Raw genomic sequence first — 9,950 nt, forward strand, 5'->3', positions numbered from 1 at the left:
GTCACCTTCTCACCAAGCTGCTTGGCGATGGTCTTGTAGCCCATTCCAGCCTTGTGTAGGTTTACTATATTGTCCCTGACATCCTTGGAGAGCTCTTTGGTCTTGGCCATGGTGGAGAGTTTGGAATCTGATTGATTGATTGCTTCTGTGGACAGGTGTCTTTTATACAGGTAACAAACTGAGATTAGGAGCACTCCCTTTAAGAGTGTGCTCTTAATCTCAGCTCTTTACCTGTATAAAAGACACCTGGGAGCCAGAAATCTTTCTGATTGAGAGGGGGTCAAATACTTATTTCCCTCATTAAAATGCAAATCAATTTCTAACATTTTTCACATGTGTTTTTCTGGATTTTTAAAATGTTATTCTGTCTCTCACTGTTCAAATAAACCTACCATTAAAATTATAGACTGATCATTTCTTTGTCAGGAGGCAAACGTACAAAATCAGCAGGGGATCAAATACTTTTTTCCCTCACTGTAGCTGTTGTTCTCTGTCTAATGGCCCACCCACACACAACCCGTATGAATCATCCCAAACCTCTACTCTACCTGGGGGGGTAGGAAACCTTTCAAGCATTTTTCAGCAAAATATCAACCCAAAGCACTCTCTCACAGTGGCATGACTGCCTGACTTTAGAGTAAACACAGGCTAGATAAAGGAACTGATGTGTCAGTTATTGATGTGTAGTGCTCCTTCACTCTGAGCCTGTGTGTAATCACTCTGTTGTCGGCCATGTTGTTATACACTGAGGACACAAAACATTAAGCACACCTGCTCTTTCCATGCGCAGTCTGACCAGGTGAATCCAGGTGAAAGCTATGATCCCTTATTGATGTCACTTGTGAAATCCACTTAAATCAGTGCAGATGAATGGAAGGAGACAGGTTAAAGAAGGATTTTTAAGCCTTGAGACAATTGAGACATTGATTGTGTATGTGTGCCATTCAGAGGGTTAAATGGGCAACAGTTTCCCGAGTGTATCAAGAATCAAGAATAGTCCACAACTGTCGGAAGCATTGGAGTCAACATGGGCCAGTATCCCTGTGGAAAGCTTAGGTGTTCTTAATGTTTGGTATACTCAAATGTTTTTTTCTTTTGTAATAATGGCTCAAGGATATCAGAACTGACCAAATAGATACTGAAGGATGCATTCTAGAGATGAATATATCATAGAACTATAAACTTAATGAATATTATTCTGAAGACTCAAACCCAGAGAGTGATCTTTGACTGAGGGGTTGTGTTTAATCCAGAGGTTAGACTCATCCATGCAGTGGGTGAGCGGCCTCTGTAGCCATCTCTGTCTCTCTGGCCTTAATTGAAGCTGATGAAGGAGTCACCCCCATGCAGCCGCCGCTGTCGCTCAGAATCTCAGCGTCGATGCAGTCAGACCATACACACTCACAGGGTGGTCACCGGCCCTTTGTTTTTACACAGGCACCAGGGAGGGCACCCCCCCCCCCCAAATAACAGTGAGTCAGCCTGCGTCATGGCTGTGACATGGTGGGCCCAGTGTCTGTGGAGGTTATGGTGGGGTCCCTCTCGCTCTTTCACTGACAGTCATGTGTGTCTGTGTGTGTCTGTGTGTGTGTGTGTGTGTGGGGGGGGCACAAAAAGGGCACACAGATGGGTGGTCTGACTCATACACATTTAATGACCTCTACTGTTTCTCTCTCTCTTTCTCTCTTTCCTTCTCTCTCTCGCTCTCTCTATTGTTCTCTCTCTCTGTTTCTCTCTCGCTCTCACCTTCTCTATTGTTCTCTCTCTTTCTCCCTCTCTCTCGCTCGGTCTCTCTCTCTCTTTTTTTCTCTCTCCATGTCTGCAGATAACCTGGCGACTGAACGCTGATGACTTAAGAGTGACTGTTCAATGGCATGAGGAACCCCACAAAGCACAACATCTAAAGATGACTTCACTAGAGAAGAAGAAAAGACCCCCTAAAAGACCCCCTGCAGAGGAATTATTCAGAGCCTCTTCCTGCTCCCACTTTCCTCTCCGCTATTTTACCTCCAGCTTTTTTGTAAGAAAACAAAAACAAAACACTGACTCAAATGATGTATCAAGATGATTGACAACATCAGAAGAATATTACTGGAGTAACCATTTCCTCTGTAGGGGGGAGGGGGTAAACAAAACTTTGATGCATGTTACTGTAAGTAGTTCATCTAAAAACCAACCTTTTTCCCCCAAGTGGGATCCTCCACTAAGACTCAACCAAGTCCAGCATTCCTGATATAGGATAAAATACCCAAGCAACCCAGCTCCTCCCTCTGGAATCCCTTACTCTATCTACCGTATCAGAGGTCATTGTAACTACCATTGGCAATATGTTCCTCGTTTTAGAGAACTTACTTCCTGTATCATTTTGGAGTTAGTTGGACTGTAAGACTACTATAGTGTATACTATTTGCATAATGAACCAGTCTTCCTCTCCAATGGACATGAGTGATGTACTATAGCATGGATCTGACTTTACTGTGTTCCTCAGTATGCTTGTAGATCACAAAACTCATAATTGTGAATAGTCAACGATTACACCTTTTTAATCGTAGATTCCTATCTTTAGTATTAACTTACTGTATACTATGTAGGGCATTTGTTGACCTGTACATTTGACTAAATGCATAGAAATGCAAGTAATAGCTCATTGTATTATTTGAATACCTGCAGACATATTAGGGAAACATTTCTGTCTATAAAGACAATGGCACTGTGACTAAGTCATATAGTGTTGACTATATTATGAAGGTAGAACCCAGAATAACGTCTTAGAGAGTAAACATACTATAATATCCTCAGCAGGGGCCCCGCTGCATCTATGTCATGTGTCTACCTGAGATCTGTGGGCAGCCGATCTTGTATTTGGTTTGTTTCTTTGTTGTTTCCTCATCCCTTTTGAATAGCTTGTATCAATGGCCCCTCTGGGCTCTGTACTGTGGTCTCTCTCATGGACCTTTCATAGGGTAACACATGTCCTCAGCTAAGGCAGGTGTCTCTATCTCTCTCTCCCACATCACCTGGCATGGTTTACCCAGGTGCTCCTCTGTACGGCCAAACAAGGAGAACGGAACAGTATGATTTCAAGGTTGCAGAAACCATATTGACTTTTGACCTATCTCAAATTGCCTACTGAAGACATAACAACAACCAGATAAACTACAGCTGTTGGTGCAAGAGAGGATACTGTGCATGGAACGCAACGCACAAGATAACCTGAAAGCATCTTCATCCTCTTGCATCCTCTACCTATCGATGTGCTTCCAGGACAAACCTGATACCTAAACAGCCCCTCGCCTGCTCCCACAATCCTCTCTGCTCCTCCTCTCGCCCATCCCAGAGACTCGTGAGGAGAGCGCCAGTCGATCTGTTTATAAACGTTACGGATGGACGCTCATCGTGACGGTTTAAAACAAACAAACACTTACACACGCGCGTACACACATATACCCACCCCCACACGCATAAACGCTCACAAAAGGAAGACAAGTGGAATACAGTGGTGTATGTATGTATATTCTGTATGTATAGAACCCTCAGCTGTAAGTAGTACATGTTGACATGTAGATGAAAATATGCATTGTGATCATAATACCTACCATAGACAGGCTGGTGGCCGTTGATTCAGACAGAGGAAGAGACTCTCTCTCAGCCAAAGGAAGCACTATATCCTGTGTTTTCAGGGTACATACTCTAAGTTTCCTTAATGACACAAAATATAATGTGATGGAAATACTGTTCCTTTTAAAAAGGACCTCCTAAGCAAAACCACCGAGCTGAATGGGTTTTAAGCACTTTGAAGGGATGCATAACCCCCCCCTTTGATGTCAGAAAGAACCTGGCCAGAGTGAGAGAGCAGGGGGTGTGGAGGGTGCAGGGGGCGAGGGGAGGGAGGGAGGGCAAACTGGGGCGCTCCAATTAAGTGGCAGTGCACAAAGTGGCGTGGGGCGCCCTGCCAGGAACTGTCTATTCATCCCATGTCAAAGGGATTTACACATCTCAATGAGTCAACAGCACTGCCAGGGCTGCCAGCAGCACGGGGAACAGGGGACGAGAGGAATACAGGAAAAGAGGAGAGGTGGAAAGGTAGAATAGAGGTGAGGAGGGGGAGAGGTAAAGAGAGAAAAGGAGTGCAGAGGACAGGAGACGGAAAAGGGCAGAGATGTAGAGCGACAGAGAGGAGAGAGAAGGGCAGAGATGTAGAGCTACAGAGAGAGAAGGGCAGAAATGTGGATCGACAGAGAGGAGAGAGAACAGCAGTGATGTAGAGCGACAGAGAGGAGGTAGAAGGGCAGAGATGTAGAGCGACAGAGAGGAGAAAGAAGGGCAGAAATGTGGATCGACAGAGAGGAGAGAGAAGGGTAGATATGTAGAGCTACAGAGAGAGAAGGGTAGAGATATAGGGCTACAGAGAGGAGAGATAAGGGTAGAGATGTAGAGCTACATAGAGGAGACAGACGGGTAGAGATGTAGAGTGACAGAGAGGAGAGAGAAGGGTAGAGATGTAGGGCTACAGAGAGGAGAGATAAGGGTAGAGATGTAGAGCTACATAGAGGAGACAGACGGGTAGAGATGTAGAGTGACAGAGAGGAGAGAGAAGGGTAGAGATGTAGGGCTACAGAGAGGAGAGAGAAGGGCAGAGATGTAGAGCTACAGAGAGAGAAGGGTAGAGATGTAGGGCTACAGAGAGGAGAGATAAGGGTAGAGATGTAGAGCTACAGAGAGGAGACAGATGGGTAGAGATGTAGAGCGACAGAGAGGAGAGAGAAGGGTAGAGATGTAGAGCTACAGAGAGCGAAGGGAAGAAATGTGGATCGACAGAAAGTAGAGAGACAGACAGCAAAGATGTAGAGTGACAGAGAGGAGACAGAAAATGAGACAACAAGCAAACAATGTGACAATGTTGAAGTTAAAGGGTTCCCACATTAAGAATGTAGGGCAGCATTTCAGACAAAGCCAACATTATTCTCTCAGCTAGAGACCTGACCAGACAAAATCTTCTCTTCTCTCAGGTCACCTCCACAACTCCCCTCCTACCCTTCAGCCACAGAGTTCACTGTCCCCTCCACCCCAGCTAGTGCCACTTCCCAACAGCCCTGTGACCTCACGTCCTATCTGGGGTTGACTCTGTGTTAATGAGCAATACCTCTAAGCTCAACCAGATGTTCAGACTAGCCATTAAATACCTGTTGCTCTTCCACCCCAGCGATTCCTTTATCCTTCCCCAGTGCAGCTGCACTCTCCCTGGGCTGGGTTCCACGTGCTTCAGCCCCTCTATGGACGGGACCTCCACACAACATGACTCTGCTCAACTCTGCTGTCATCATCTAACAACAGCAGTGCATCACTTGATGCATCATGACATTAACATAGGGATTGATAAGGATTCATGGGCTTCGGTGATGACAGGTGTGTTGATGGTATGACAGAGATTTCATAATGAAGCAACTATTTGGGTTTACATTGGCTTATATTGTATGTTTCATAAAATTATACACAGAGCAATCAATGCAAGTGAATCATGTACAGTGGCTCTCCAGTGTAAAGCATTACCAAACCCAAAACAATAGTTAACAGTTAGATTAAACAATAGGAAGACATCAGTGACGGTGACTGATGGACATAGACTGTGACCAGGGACAGTTAAGGAAGAGTTGGCCCCAGTAGGAAAGTAGAGTAGAGATAGAAACCAGTTCAAGTTGGTAAACCATCTTCCTCCCGTCTCCTCTGTTTGGGTGTGTGTGTGTGTGTGTGTGTGTGTGTGTGTGTGTGTGTGTGTGTGTGTGTGTGTGTGTGTGTGTGTGTGTGTGTGTGTGTGTGTGTGTGTGTGTGTGTGTGTGTGTGTGTGTGTGTGTGTGTGTGCGTGCCTGCCTGCCTGCCTGCCTGCCTGCCTGCCTGCCTGCCTGCTTGGTGAGGAAGCAGTAGTAGTAAAAGGCGTTTGATGTGTGTATTAGCTCCCGTCCTTGCGGTCAGCGCGCAACACAAACACAACATCAAAAGGAAGATGAGAGCGGCGCTGCTACCTGGCTCTGTGGTGATAAGTTAATGCAGATCTATTAGGCAGAAGCATATTAAAGGATGAAGATGTCAGTCACACACACGGCAGGAGACATCACGTTGAGCTACTGTTGATGTCCTCCCGAGTTTGAAGCTTTCTGATTTCGCCAAAATGAAGCAAAACCATTTTTTCTGAGGAGTTAAAGAGGGTATAAGTAACAGAGACAGTTGTGATCCCCCCTCGCCTGTTTGAAGAACACGGTTAGTGTGTTTTTCATTGAGATAAACTCGCAGACTGCACACATGCCGTTTCATCAGAGTATGACCCTGACCATGACATTTCCCAGAAGCCTTAGTGTTATTCACAGGTTCCCGTAGACGCTCACAGACACACACACACGTGTACACACATGCTCTTATACACAAACATGCACACTCACACACACACACACACACACACACACACACACACACACACACACACACACACACACACACACACACACACACACACACACACACACACACACACACACACACACACACACACTCAGACTAATCTAAACATCAGGGCTGTATGGAAACAGATCGGCAAAATAATGGATTGTTCAGTGTGCAAACAATAAGCTGTTAGTGTAATCACAGGTCAAAGTCATATTACCCAGAGGCCCACGCTGGGGGTATATTAACATGAGGGATATTTGGGAGGGTGGAGAAAGGGGAGATAGAGTGCTGTCCTGATTCAGATTTACCTTTCCCCTTTTCTTTCCACTCTTTGCTTCTCCTCTCCTTTTCTCTCCTCTTTTTCTGCTCTTTCCTCTCGTCTCCCTTTCTCCCCCCTCCCAGACTGAAGCAAGCTATTGAGGTGAAGCACTCCATCAATCTTCCTGCTGTGTGTGTGAGAGAGAGAGAGAGAGAGAGAGAGAGAGAGAGACAGAGAGAGACAGAGAGAGACAGAGAGAGACAGAGAGAGAGAGAGACAGAGAGAGACAGAGAGAGACAGAGAGACAGAGAGAGACAGAGAGAGAGAGACAGAGAGAGACAGAGAGAGACAGAGAGACAGAGAGAGAGAGAGAGAGAGAGAGAGAGAGACAGAGAGAGAGACAGAGAGAGGCAGAGAGAGAGACAGAGAGAGACAGAGAGAGAGACAGAGAGAGAGAGAGAGAGAGAGAGAGAGACAGAGAGAGACAGAGACAGAGAGAGAGGAGAGAGAGACAGAGAGAGAGGTGAGACCGACACAGAATCTTGTTTTTGGATTAAGCAAATAGAGGAGTGGGTAACATAGGGCCATCAAGCTGCTTGGTGGGCCATTTGTCAGCCCTCCACAAAGCCACACAAACAAGAGACAAGAGGAGAGGGAAAGTCAATTGCCACTGTCAGTGGAGAGGGGGAGAACGAGAAAGATAGAGGGAGGGAGCCATATCCACATTCATTAGAAGCCTATGTATCCTCTAGCCTGTGTTCTGCAGTGACTACCATGGCTTATGCATGTGTCAAGTCACATCCACAAACAAACCACTAGTCCCAGTGTTGTGTCTGTTAGGATAAATACTCTGTACATTATTTTCTTTGGCCTCGTGGCTTATCAACTTAGCTGGCCTGTATTTGTTTTATCACCAAGCTCTTTCTCTTGCCTGGTTAATAAGTACATGCCTCTCTGGCTATGCAGTTCATTAGTGTGATGGCTAGCTGGCTAATGTGTGTGTAGGGTAGGCTCCTGTCCCATTGGAGCAAGTGCACATAGGGGAGGTGTGGCAGAGCAAACAGTGGGGAAGGACAGAGAAGAGGAAAACAGCTTATAAGAGAGACAATGTGACTGGTCATTTAGCTAATGGCAGTGATGTAATAGTGAAGCCGGTGCCTCCTGTGATTCTGTGGACTCTAGGGGCGTAAGGGTGTGTAGTGGTGTGGTAGAGCAGACGGTCACATAGGGGGACTGTAGAGAGACCTTCCAGTGTTGTGACTGGACATGAACACACACACATGCTCAAGTTCCAACGCATGTCTGTATCTGTGTGTCGTTTTTGGGTTGGCTCTGTGATGATTAGGCTTGACCTGAGACCTGAGACTGACCTTTGGCCTGAGGCCGGACAAGGTATTGGCAGTGAGTTCTGATATGATTACTGAATAGACCCTCCCCTCTTTAAAGCCAGACCCCCGCCTGCCTCTGTTGCTGTCCCAGGTCAAATCAACCTCATAATGCTGTACCACAGTGGCAGGGACGATGAGACTACCATGCTGCTGTAATGACATCAGAACAGAGTGGTGGAGCCTGGCTTAGGCTACTGAGATAATGAACAGAGGGTTTAATATGGTGATAAAGCTCCCAAAGCCCAGCCTGACCAACCGATTGGATTGGCCTCAAGGGGGTCCACTAGCCTCACAACAACCCCCTTGACCCCTCACCGAGCTGGGATCGGCACCCAAGAAGATTTGGGGGCCTGGATAGAATCGGTTTAGCCAAATGGTTCCGACGTGATGTAATTGCCAAGGGACTGACCCCTGTGTAACACCATAACCATAACAATGCTGAATCCTCAGCATCTTGCCTAGTTAAATAAAGGTTCAATAAAAAGAAATACAAATCTGATTGGCTTATAAGGAGGATGTTGTTCCTGGTTTCCCAGTAAGGTTCAGCTAGGGTGACATGGATATGTCATGTGAGGCATCATATTTAGCTATTAGCTAAATGTGGTCTGACACATGTTTTCTCAGTGCTTTGAGACTTTTGTTTTTGTAGTGCATTGTCGCTGCCAAATAAATGTAATACATTAGTAAATAAAACCCATGGAAAGGTTGTCAGTAAAGCATACAATCCCAAACCTGGCTGAGGTTGTTATAGGGGAGGGAACTTCTAGAACACCTGAGTTCCCGCTCGAGAAATCAATCAATTGTGGAATAATAAATCGCACAGAGACAATGGACAGGTGGCATTTCAGGCTGCGCTGTTTAGTCGTGCAGTCTGCTTTCTGACAGCTTGATTTAGGCTCCTGCAGCTGAGCCAGAATAATTGAGAGAGAAACAGACAGAGAGAGAGAGACAGAGACAAACAGAGAAACAGAAAGACAAAGGGAGAAGGAAAAAGAAAACCAAGACAGACAAATCTTTTTCCATCTTTAATTCTCAGGCCTGAACTGAACTGCACTGATTGCAGAGGATGCCATTCTACCACTCAAATGGCTGCACCCAGATCAGTTCGATGAGGTGGAATAAGGAGCTCTGCCATTCTACGTCACTGTGGGTCGTGATGCCCATCTGACTCAGGGTCAGGTGCATAGAGTGGTCACAGAAGGGATTGAGTCACCCCTCCACCGTCACAGCCACCTGTGCCTTGCCCTTTCTGAGTCATATAGGGCTTATTGGGGGCAAGTGGATGAGGGTGCAGAGAGGGGAGTTTTGGGGGAACTTTGGTGGGGAGAAGGGGGGTTGGAAGGGTGTCCCCGCTGAGAGATGGGTGTAATCCCTCTGTATTAAAGCAGTGAAATGTTGTCAGGGTCCAGAACATTCTCCCCAAAACCATCCCCCTTCACCCCCAACCGTTTTCATGCCCCCCAGAGTACAGAGAGAGAGTTAGAACAACTGGGGACAACCATACGCTTTCACAGGGTTTCCTAAAACAGAGTGCCCCCGAACTCAATCAACATGTATCTTTAAATTCCCGCAAATAAATCATTGTGATAAAATCTTTATTACCAATTGGCTACACACAATGAAGTTCAATACGCCAATACTCACAATAAAACACTGTTTGTTAGATTGGCCTCTATTTAGCTTCAGGGGTAATATTTTCCTGTAGTTATGTCCCTCCTAATCTCCAGGTCAAGCAGTGATTCTTTTTACCCAATCTGTTTTAAAAGTATTGCCGTTAGAGGACAATTAAACATTTACAGCTCCTGGTCTAAAGCTGGTTTAAAGCCTGTTTCAATAAGCCCCACCTCCTCTCGCCCTCCCAGGTT

At 46.0% G+C, this 9,950-nt stretch overlaps 1 long non-coding RNA gene across 1 annotated transcript in view; it reads left to right on the top strand.

Moving 5' to 3' along the window:
• LOC135553903 (uncharacterized) overlaps positions 1 to 2,716 on the top strand; it is a 148,491-nt gene extending 145,775 nt beyond the window's left edge. Inside the window, exon 3 of the long non-coding RNA XR_010457639.1 lies at positions 1,826 to 2,716. This is a non-coding gene — a long non-coding RNA (uncharacterized LOC135553903). The remainder of the gene's footprint in view (positions 1 to 1,825) is intronic.
• The last annotated feature ends 7,234 nt before the right edge of the window (positions 2,717 to 9,950 follow it).

This window comes from Oncorhynchus masou, chromosome 2, assembly GCF_036934945.1.
Source record: "Oncorhynchus masou masou isolate Uvic2021 chromosome 2, UVic_Omas_1.1, whole genome shotgun sequence".
Taxonomy (NCBI): Eukaryota; Metazoa; Chordata; class Actinopteri; order Salmoniformes; family Salmonidae; genus Oncorhynchus; species Oncorhynchus masou.